The sequence below is a fragment of the Triticum urartu genome, chromosome 1 (assembly GCF_003073215.2).
Source record: "Triticum urartu cultivar G1812 chromosome 1, Tu2.1, whole genome shotgun sequence".
In the NCBI taxonomy this organism is placed as follows: domain Eukaryota; kingdom Viridiplantae; phylum Streptophyta; class Magnoliopsida; order Poales; family Poaceae; genus Triticum; species Triticum urartu.
The window spans coordinates 525,817,484-525,829,825 of record NC_053022.1 but is presented as its reverse complement, the minus strand read 5'-3'; the positions used below and the strand labels follow the sequence as shown (position 1 = coordinate 525,829,825).

The following is a 12,342-nucleotide window of genomic DNA, read 5'->3' as shown; positions in this document are numbered from 1 at the left end:
TTTGCACCCAAATTGCACTTTATCGTAATATGCAAGAATAATCATATAATCATGAAATTTTGGAAAATGTTATATAGTATTTGTTTGTATATAATTACACTCAGCCAAAAAGCCACAAAAAACAATAAATGAAAGAAAAAAGGAATAAACACATAGAAACATAAATAGAAATAAAAAATGAAGCAAAAATACCTACAAAAGACAGAATTAAATTTCCACAAATAGGGGTCAATCGATTCCACATAGCCCAACTCACCATCAAAATGATATAGAAAAAAAAAGAAAACAACACAAATCTCCAAGCAGAATCGGACGGTCACAAAATCGACTGGTCACTTTTTTTCTTAACCACCTTGTAGCCTCATATATTCATCTCAAAGCATGCATGAATACTGTGGACTTTAGCGGCTGAAACTATGTTAGGTTGTGATGCAAGAGCATGTACATATAGGCGCCATGTGCAAATAAACATACAGACACACCCACATGCATACACACACAAGCACCACACACACTCATCATTAGCTTTTTGGTTGTGCGGATGGAGCATAATTAATACTAAAACTAATACAAAACTAAAGGAGATTTTTAAAGAGAAAGGAATTAAATTCGCACAAATCATTGGCATTGGTATTACCATTCAGAAAGAAGGAAAATGGAAAATAAATTAAACAAATGATGAAAAAAATTGCAGATAACTTACACAAAAATTGCATTTTTATAATATGCAAGAATATATATATATATATATATATATATATATTAGTGAAAACTAAAGCAAAATAAAAAATGAAATACAAATAAAACAATAAGAAAATGAAGTTTTCTATGAAAGAATGAATTCGTGGCATTGGTATTACCATTTCAGAAAAAAAAAACCTAAACAAAATCAAAGTAATGAAGTTTTCTAAGAAAAAATGAAACTCTTTAAGAAGAAATAAAATGCAAAAGAAAAAACTTTCAAATCTTGCACACAATTTGTACTGAAATTGCACTTTTTGAAATATGCAGAGAATAAGCATATAATAATGCATTTTTCACATTCTCCTATAATTTACGCATAGTGTAACTAAAATAATGTACTCCCTTTAAGAAGAAGACTTAAAAAAAACTTACACACAACTTTGCACCGAAATTGCACATTATCGTAATATGTAAAAATAATCATATAATCATGAAATTTTGACACATATTATATAGTATTTGTTTGTATATAATTACACTCAGCGAAAAACCCACAAAAAACAAAAAATAGCAAATAAAGGAAAGAAAAAAAGGGAAAAGAGAAATGCATAGAAACAGAAAGCAAAAATAAAAAAATGAAGCAAAAATACCCATAAAAGAAAGAATTAAATTTCCTAAGGAAGAATGAATGGTCGGCATTGGTATTACTCCCTCCGTAAACTAATGTAAGAGCATTTAGAATACTAAAGTAGTAATCTAAGCGCTCTTATATTAGTTTACAGAGGGAGTACCATTTAAGAACAAAAAAATGGAAAAATGATCTGAAACAAACAATGTCAAAATTTGCACGAAATATACATAAAAATTGTGCTTCTTTACAATAATCATATGCCCATGTGCGATATGGCATGTGAAAAAGGGCATGAGAAATTGGCGAGGAAAGGGTGGGAAGTGAGTGGGAGAAATCTGCGAGAAATCCTACTATAATTTCTATAGTGTAATTGAAATAATGTATTTCCTTTAAGAAGAAACACAAAAAAAAACTTGCGCATAACTTTGCACCGAAATTACACTTTATCGTATTATGCAAAAAATAATCATATAATCATGAAATTTTGGCACATATTATATAGTATTTGTTTGTATAAAATTAGACTCAGTCAAAAACCCACAAAAAACAATAATAACCAATAAAGGAAAGGAAATGGGAAAAATAAAAACCCATAGAAACAGAAAACAGAAATAAAAAAGTGAAGCAAAAATACCCTTAAATAGAAAGAAAATCATATAAACAACTCTATAAAAGAATGACAAAATCTGCACATAAATTGCTATTTGCTATAATATGCAAGAATAAACACATAATAGTGAAATTTGTCGCAAAACAAAATTATCTAAAGAAATAATGAATTAGTGGCATTGGTATTTGATCCATGGTTTCTCTACTTCTCCGGATCAAAATAATGAACTAGTGGTATCCGTATTAACCTTTTAAGAAGAAAAAAGTAAAGAAAAACAATAATGATAACATTTGCACACGGTTTGAATAGAAATTGCGCTTTTTTATAATATGCAAAAATAAGCACAAACAATGAAATTTCACAAAAAAATATCCTAAGTAGGAATGAATTAGAGGTATTGATATTACCCTTGAAGAATAAAGAAAATGAAATAAAAACTTGAACAAAATTAAAATAATGAAGTTTTCTAAGAAACAATGAATTAGTGTCATTGCTTTCCCATTAAAGAAGAAAGGAACTGAAATTAATAAAACAAATAATGTATTATTCTGCAAACTATTAGCACAGAAGTTGCGCATTTTTAGTGTACATATAATCATAAAATTTTGACACATATTATATAGTATTTTTTTATATAATTACACTTAGCCAAAAACCCACAAAAAACAAAAATAACCAGGAAAGAAAATGGGGAAAAGAAAAACCCATAGAAACAGAAAACATAAATAAATCAAAAAATATCCACAAAATAGAAATAAAACCAACTAACAAAGGGAATCAGAAAAACAAAAGCAAAAGCACATAAAAACATAAAAGTATTAAAAAAATCAAGGGAGAGAGAGGAGGGCTAGATTGCAGAGTTAATGGGCTCCGGCCCAGAAATGAAATCGATTGACCCAAGGGGTCAGTCAAAAAACAAGAGAAGCCCACACAACAGACAACACAGGTCAGAAAAAAAACGCAGCGCGGATCTTACAGAAAAATCCAATGGTCACAAATTTGACTGACCCAAAAGTGAAATTTCAGCTGATTGAAAAGTAGCTAAATTGATTTTTTGCATCTGAATAAAACGTACCATCCAGGGAGTCGGCGCCAAGCTTGGTGGTGGTTACAACAGTGTATGTTTCAATAGTGTTGATGATAGGCGGCTGCATTGATCTGGCGGCGGGAATGATCGATATGTCGTAGCGGCTCTTTCTGGAGGGGACGCTATTGTAGATGGTGGCTCCGTAGAGGTATTTCGGCGTGACATTGTCTGGGTGCCATGGCTCGTTGTCGAGGTTGCACTACTAGGAAAAGGGCTATAGATAGGATTGATACTAATGGCGCACCATGAAAGCAGTGCGCCACTACTATATACTAATGGCGCACCGGTTGGTGATGCGCCATTAGTGTAGAAGACACTAATAACGCACCAGAAACAGGGTGCACCACTAGTATTAATTTTTTTCCCATTTTTCCATACAAACTAATGGCGCATCAGGTCGAAGTGCGCCATTACTAGTTGGCGCATCAGGCAGACAGTGCGCCATTACTGTAATTTTTTTATTCTTTTTTTGCAAAACTACTAATGGCGCATCGTTTCACAGTGCGCAATTACTAATTTAAACTAGTAATGGCGCACTATTACCCGATGCGCCATTAGTATATATATATATATATTTATTTTTACTTTTTTGCAAAACTACTAATGGCGCACCACCTGCAGGTGCGCCATTAGTAACCAGGGTTACTAATGGCGCATTTGCTGGTGGTGCGCCATTAGTAACCTGGGACCCCAACAAGATATTTTGGACAGCCCCACACCTACCCACTCACTTTCCCCACTTCATTCCCTCCACCTCCTACTCCAAGCTTTCGGCTGCCTCCTCCTCCTCACCTCATTTCCACCATAGATTCATCAAAATTAAGTGGTGAAATTACCTTTTTTGATAGGTAATTAAGGGGAAAGCTATCTTCATGATGTAGATCTACTTTTTTTCTTCCTAACTCGCTCCAACAACGTGCACATGCACTTTTTGTGGCCTAGCTAGATCTATGTATGTTTGTGGTGTTGCATGTGTTTGTGGTGTTGCATATATGTTTGTGTTTGAAGGTACCGGTATTTGAAATGCGATAGTTGCCAATATTTTGCTGGAATGTTTTGATACATTTCCGTTTCGGCGAGAATTTTGGCACTATGCATTCTTTTTGGTCCTATTTTTAGGAAAGGTCATGCCAAATTTTTTCTTGGTTCTAAAATATCGTTTTGCTCTACCCCGCAGGCGACCATGGTCTCCACGATGACTGAAGGCATCGTGAATAGGTTTTTGAGCTCCGCGAAGGCCGAGATACTTCAAAAGAACGAGACGGAGATAAGATGTCCGTGTCGAAGATGCAAGCTGAAGAGCCTTATTGCGGACCCGGATTCCGGGCAGGTGCGGGACCACCTGCTCTTGCATGGTTTCATGGATGGCTATCAGTGGCAAGGTGATGAAGATGACTATGAAGTCGTCCATGGGGGCCGGTCAAGAAATGAGGAAGGGCAACAAGACAAGTACCACCGCGGCGAGGGCGGGGGAGAAGACAAAGAATCTCCAGGACATGATCAGGACGGTGATGCTGTACACAGTCATCATGTAGAAGATGTCATACATGATGATGAGGAAGATCAAGACGAAAGGCATGATCATGAAGATGAAGATGCCGGAGCAGACGACGATGGAGGCTGGGTGCAGGACCCTCATATTCAATAGCTGCTTCTCAAGTAGACGGATAACGCAAGAGCTGCCGCCCGAGAGAAAGCCAAGCTGGATCAACTGGAGATAGATGCGGTTACTCCATTGTATGAAGGATGCAGGCCCGAGGATACCCGCCTGAAAGTAACGCTCATGGCTCTGGAGATGAAGGTAAAACACAAAATGACCGACGCATGCTTCGACGAGAACATGTCATTCTGGCACGAACGTCTTCCCAAGGGGAACAAGTGCCCGACCAGTTTCGAGGAGGCGAAGAAAATCGTGTGTCCTCTGGATTTACCGCATGTGAAATACCATGTGTGCATGAACAATTGCATCATTTATCGGGACGAGCACGCGGAGTCTACCATATGTCCGGTGTGCGGCGTCACTCGATACAAGAAGAGGAAGAAAGCTCCTCGAAAATCGGTGTGGTACTTTCCGATCACTCCTCGTCTGCAGCGGTATTTCGCGGACCCTAAGGTAGCAAAGCTCCTGCGTTGGTACGCGGATAGGGAGGAGAAGAAGCGGGAAGATGACGGAAATGATCCAGAGATAAATAAAAAAGACAAGATGCTGAGTCACCCTAAGGATGCGAGCCAGTGGCAAGCGTTGAACTTCGAATACCCAGAATTTGGGAAGGATCCAAGGAACATCGTGCTGGGCGCGAGCACCGATGGAGTCAATCCGTTTGGCAGCCAGAGAAGCACACATAGCACCTGGCCTGTGTTTGTGTGGATGTACAACCTTCCCCCCTGGTTGTGCATGAAGAGGAAGTACATTCACATGAGTATGCTAATTGAAGGGCCGGAACAACCAGGGAACAACATCAATCTGTATCTGGGGCTGCTGAAAGAGGAGCTAGACACGCTGTGGAAAATGCCAGCCAATACGTGGGACACCGCAGAGAAAGAATATTTCCCTATGAGAGCCGCACTGCTCACGACGGTGCACGACTATCTCGGTTACGGATATCTCGCGGGGCAGGTAGTCCATGGATTTTCTGGATGCGTAAGGTGCATGGATGACACAACGTATCGCCAGCTAGATAGAGATCCCGGGTCTTCGAAAACCGTGTTCATGGGACATCGAAGGTGGCTTCGCGACGATGACCCGTGGAGGAAACGCAAGGATCTGTTCGATGGTGAAACTGAACCCCGAATACGCCCGCGTACGAGGAGCGGCGAGGAAATAGACGAGCTGTTGAAAAATTGGAAAGATTGCCCACTGCCGGGAAAGAAGCAAAAGGCGCAAGAGCCGGGAAAGAAGCGAAAGGCGCCAGAGCCGCTGCTGAAGGTATGGAAAACGAGGTCTGTTTTCTGGGACTTGCCGTACTGGAAGATCCACCGTGTGCCTCACAGCCTTGATGCCATGCATATCACCAAGAACGTGTGCGAGAGTCTGCTTGGTACCCTGCTCAACATGCCAGAGAGGACCAAAGATGGGCCGAAAGCAAGGGCAGACTTGAAATCAATGGGCATCAGGCAGGAGATTCACGCTAATGATGATGATGATGATGATGAGGTGAAGCAGGACACAGAAACTCGTCGCAAAGGCAAAAAGACCAAGAAGACCGGAAGTGACTACCCTCCCGCGTGCTTCACTCTAAGTCAGGAGGAGATCGAGCAGTTTTTCACCTGCCTCGTAGGAGTAAAACTTCCTTACGGTTACGCGGGGAAGATAAGCAGATACCTAGACCCAGCGAAGCAGAAGTTCAGCGGGATGAAGTCTCATGACTGTCACATGCTGATGACGCAGATACTTCCAGTTGCAATCCGTGGGATCATGGACGCGCACGTCCGTGAAACACTATTTGGCCTATGAAACTATTTCGACGTCATCTCTCGGAAGTCGATTGGCGTGAGGCAACTCAGAAGGCTACAGGAAGAGATCATGGTGATACTATGCGAGCTTGAGATGTACTTCCCGGCCGCATTCTTCGACGTTATGGTGCATCTGCTGGTCCATATCGTGGAGGATATCGTCCAACTCGGGCCGACGTTCCTGCACAGCATGATGCCGTTCGAAAGGATGAATGGTGTCATCAAAGGATACGTTCGCAACATGTCACGTCCAGAGGGAAGTATAGCCAGGGGCTTTCTGACCGAAGAGTGCATCTCCTACTGCACGAATTATCTAGGCATCGAGAACCCCGTTGGTCTGCCCGTCAACAGGCACCTCGGCAGGTTCGCTGGATGGGGTCACCGTGGGGGTCATCGCGAAATGCATGTCGACTTCGAGGGTCGACTCGCCGACTTTGAAAGAGCAAACCTAGTCGCGCTACAACACATAGACGTGGTCGATCCTTGGGTGGTAGAGCACAAAACCTTTATTGAGAAGACGTACAATGACAGAGGCCAACAGAGGACGGACGGAGATATACTCAAAGAGCACAACTCATGTTTCACGCGTTGGTTCAAGCAGAAGCTTCTGTCGTACCCTTTACATGAGGATTCTTCCACGGAAGAACAACTCATATTCGCCTTGTCACAGGGCGCCGAGCACAACCTAATGACCTATGAGGCGTACAATATCAACGGCTACACATTCTACACCGAGAACAAGGACATGAAGAGCGATGTTTATCAGAACTCCGGGGTAACGATGGAATCCTACACCGGTAACGACAAGGACAGATACTACGGAAGGATCGAGGAGATCTGGGAGCTGAGCTACGCTGGAGAGAAGGTCCCGATGTTCCGTGTCAGATGGGCCAAGAGCGTCCTAAAAGAAGACCGGTATTTCACCACCATGGTTATACCCAAAGCCAAATCCAAGACCGCGGGCGCAAATGTCACCGCGAAAAATGAGCCATGGGTACTGGCTTCCCAAGTGGACCAATGCTTCTTCATTACCGACCCGTCAAAGCCCAGTCGTGTTGTCGTGAGGAGAGGCAAAAGGAAGATCATCGGAATGGATGGAGTAGCCAATGAGCAAGACTTCGACAAGTACGGCGACCCGAAGATCGAACATGACGACGACGATGAAGTAGCAGCACACACCACAAGAAGAAGCAGGACCACCCTACCTAAAGGACGTCCGTTCCACAGAAGAACTCCATTTGCGAAAAAGAAGGGCAAGAAGATTGTGAACATATAGCTAGCTAAGATCGATTGTATTTAAATCGTAGTCTTCATTTCTCGATTGTATTTCATGGGCACTTTTTGATATCATGAATATTTTTAAATTTCATGGGCACTTTTTGAATTCATGAGGACACTTGATCTCGATCTCCATCTCGATCTCGATTCCCCCCTCCATCTCGATCTCGATCCCCCTCCATCTCGATCCCACCCGCACCCTCCCCCGCTAGCTCCACCGCCGCCGACGACCCACCGCAACCCTCCCCCGCTCCACCGCCGCCGACGAGCACCCGGCCCCCCGCACCCTCCCCCGCTCCACCGCCGCCAACCGGGCACCCCCCGCACCCTCCCCCGTTCCACCGCCGCCGATGATGATATTTTCAAGTAACAAATTTGAACATATTTTTTAAAAAATTATTACTGTTTTTATAAAAAAATATTACTGTTATGATTTAAACAAGTTTGAACATATTTAAACACAAATAAATATCAAACAGCATTTAAAATGCATAAAAAATATTGAGGAGCCTGGGAATCAAACCCAGGACCTCCTGGTGTGTGTGTTGCGTGTTCACCAGTCGGGCTAGTGGGGGGCTTCTGTTGTAGATAGGGTTAGGTTGTAGATAGGGCTAGTGGGCTAGATTAAAACAAAATTCTAATGGCGCACCGAGGGGTGGTGCGCCATTAGAATAGTCGTACTTATGGCGCACGAGGGGGTGGTGCGCCATTAGAACCCTCCCCCCACTCCACCTACTGCCCTCGCACTGTGTCCTCCCTTCCTCCCTCGCCAGATTCCCCTCGATCGACCACCGCCATCCGCCGCCGCCGCCGCAGCCGCCCACGCGCCCCCGCCATCCTCCGTCTCCGTCCGCCGCAGCCGCCCACGCGCCCCCGCCGCCTCCCTCTCCCCTTCCTCCCCCTCGAGCACCGCCTCCCCCCGAGCCCCACCTCCCCCGCGAGCGCCGCCCCCTCCGTCTCCTCCGTCCGACGCGCCTGCATGCCCTAGGGTTCCGGCTCCAAGGTGGGTGGCAAGGTCGACACGCCGCCTCCTCCTCGACGCGCCGCCTCCTCCTCGACGCGCCTCCTCCTCGACGCGCCGCCTCCTCTTCGACGCGCCGCCGCCCGCCGCCTCCTCGACACCGGCGCCCTCCTACGACAGCTTGCCGTTATCCCACATGTGATTCCTCACCTCTCCCCCCTTCCCCTCCTCCCCCTAGGCTACCTCCCGCGAGTACCACAGCCCTCTTCCCCCCTGTTCTAGGGTTGGTGAATTACGCATCTCTATTAGTCTGTCTGTCGACTAGCTAGTGTACTGATTTTGGTATAATCTATCTAGCTCTGGTGGTGTTCTGGTTCTTGCTTGTTTATTCTCCTAGGCCTTGTTTGTTAGTGATCAGTAATGTAGACATTCTATGACTATTTTGCTTGTCTGTTTACAGTAATGATTGTAGCTTATTCATGCTGGCCATTTCAATGCACTAAAACTGGCATTGTTTTACATTCTAGTTTGTGCTTTAGGATGCTATTCATTGCCTGTGGAGAGTCTTCTATTTAGTTCCCTGTGTACTTGTACTTCCTATATAACTTTGTTGGCTTACAAATTACAATGCTAATACATAAGTGGTATCTTCTGGTTATTGCTTTGATACAATGCTTACAATGTACTTGTTTCTTACATAGTGAATGAAGCAGGGTATCACTTACAAGTGTTGTGCTCTTGCCAACTTTATTAGAATGTAGTGTAGCATCACATCCTCGCAACTTTATCAGTATCCAGTTTAGCACCACATCAGCTGTGCTTTGTTTATGTCACTGGTCTTAGTACAACATTAGTCATGTGTTGTCTTCGATGGGTCTCTTGTATGCCTCTTTTTTATATTTTGGCATATTGGCACCCAGTGAACATGTGTTGTTATATGGCAATATTATATAGTGGTGAAAGGCTCAGCTCTGTCTGACTAATGCTATGCAATGTTATAAAATGGCATCCATTTTGGGCTGAAAAAATGTTATTTCATGAGTTGACAAACTATCTGCTAATACTTCTTCATTGTGAGTAGTTCCACTTTCAGTTTATAAGAAGTATACTATGCTTATAACTAAGCCAAATGTTTACATTATTCTTATTACTGTGCATGCTGTGATGTTCTAGACAGTTAAGTATTTGCAACCTGCTGCTAAACTAGATCATGAATATGTCTACATTACTGATCACATTGAGAAAGAGATGCAAAGATGATGATCAAAGGTGGGCTGTTGTAGAACTGTTCTTCATCTTTACAGTGCTGTTGTATAGAAATATGCTGAATTTTCTGCTCTGATTGTTGCTCAAAGAAATTTAGCAAAAAAATGGGGTCCTGGGAGACGCTGCTGCTGCTTGAGGCCCTTGAGAGGCCCTTCGTGTCGTGATGATTTTGCAGGTACCCCGAGAGGCCCTTGAGTTTGCCGGAATGTCGATTAACTTCTGTTCCAGCAAATTCGGGTACTCCATATGTCCTATTTTCAGCAAAGGTCATGCTGAAATTTTCCGTGAATTTTAGCATGACTTTGCTAAAAATCGGACATATGAGGTACTTGCTACTAATGCATGGGCCGGGGTATCTTAGTACTTAATTAAGTAGGATCAACTGCCCCTTTATTCTTGCTGCATTAAACCATAGGTGGCAATAGAGCCAAGTGATTAGGCCCAACTTAGAAATTCTCCTCAGCATCGATAAACCCTAGATGATAAACCCAACATAGGTGGCAATAGAGCCAACTGATTAGTGCCAAGTGATTAGGCCCAACCTAGGGTGCCTCGGCATCGATAAACCCTAAATGATGAAAACTTAGCATTTAGGGTGCCTCGGCGTCGACAAACCCTAAATGATGAAACCTTGGCTTTTAGGTTGCCTCGGTGTCGATGAGAACCTAAATGATGTACGCTTAGGCTTTTAGGGTGCCTCGGCGTCGACAAACCCTAAATGATAAAAGCTTAGCTTTTAGGATGCCTCGGTGTCGACAAACCGTAAATGATGAGACCATGATCTTGTTTCTTGACAATAACCAACTTTTTGACCAAACTTTTTTCCTATTTAGAGCGAAACATGGCCCACAACGATGAGGCCGGCGGTTCGGGTGGCAAGCAATTCTGGGAGCTGTCCCAGGAGTTGGAGGAACAACCTCACCGCTATGAGGACGCCGCGGAAGACACTGATCCTGACTACACAACCCCTAGTGGCGTCGGGGATGACACCACTGATGATGGTGCCGCCGAGGATGCCACCACTGATGGTGCCGCCGAGGATGCCACCACTGATGATGGCGGCGCACGCACAGATGGCAGCCAACTGAAGAAGCAACGAAAGGACCGGCGCCCGAACGCGCTCCGCACCATCAGGGAGGAATTTACTGAAGTGAACTCCGACGGGCAACCGACGGCGCCCAAACAAGTAGTCAAGGGGTACTCGGTTCAGCTCGGGTGCATTCTCGGAGCACCGCCTCGATCAACACCGAGAACCTAAGGCATAAGGATCGAGGGAATTTGCGCAGCCTCCTCTTCACGAAGCTGCACGAACGATACAAGTTCCCCGTTGAGTTTGCAAACACACGCCTCGCAGGGAATAAAGTGAACAGTGCCGCCCTCACGAAGATGAGCACGGCCCTGTCTACTTGGAGAAGCACGGTGAAGGCAATGATTGATAAAGGTGATAGTTATGACAAGATCAAGGCGAAATATCCTTTGATGAGCGAAGATGACTACAAGGAGTTCAAGATCAAGTGCCAGAGCCCCGCAACCTCCGAATCAAGTCAGTGGGGGAAAGAAATGCGGCAGGTGAACTTAGGGGTCCACCAACTCGGTCCCGGCGGTTATAGAGTGGCGGAGCCTGTATGGGACAAGGAGGATGCGGAGCGTGCCGAGCAAGGCCTACCGCCCCGCTTCGAGAAATACAGTGACAAGCAGACCAGGAACTTTCTCAGGGCCCGGTACAAGGAGGACCTGGTAACAAAGGAGCTTACCACGGATCCGAAGACTAAGGAGCTTGAGCTTGTTCTGGTAAGGAATACAGCCCCGCGTAATTAGCTCCATATGGTTGCACTCTAATTAATCCCCAATATTTCTAAATGGTTCATGTTCCTTCCGCAGGACAAAGAAAGCAGTAGCGCGGGGTCATCTCACAGCTCCCCTTTCGACACCCCTTTGAATAGGGCGCTAAACGTAATGAAAAACAGGGATAAGCTCGATAAGCCGACGTCAGCTGGTTGTGTGGCCGGCAAAGGCTTGTCCACAAAATGGTCGTCATACTATACCGCTGGTGGGCGGAAGGAGAAAAAGACCAGCTCGAAAAGCCAGTCGCGCGAGGTTGAAGCACTCAAGGCACAAGTGGCGCGGATTCCGGAGCTTGTCCAAGAGCAAGTGCAACAACAACTTGCAACGACGCTCAACGCCATGGTGCCTGCGTTGATTCATGGGCTAACGACGTGGATTGCGGGCGGCCAACAGGGGTCTCCCCCGGTTCCCAGCTTCACGGCATCACGGTAACTAAGCCTCTAGGCCGATGGCTTCATCTCCTTGCCTTTGACTGGGCATCCTTGACGCCCTACATGTTTTCGCAGGGCGCCGCCGACGTTCCTTGC

The 12,342-nt window shown here is 44.7% G+C and overlaps 1 pseudogene; it reads right to left on the bottom strand.

The window, feature by feature from the left end:
* Positions 1–12,342, bottom strand: part of LOC125533048 — a 32,936-nt pseudogene that overhangs the window by 4,629 nt on the left and 15,965 nt on the right.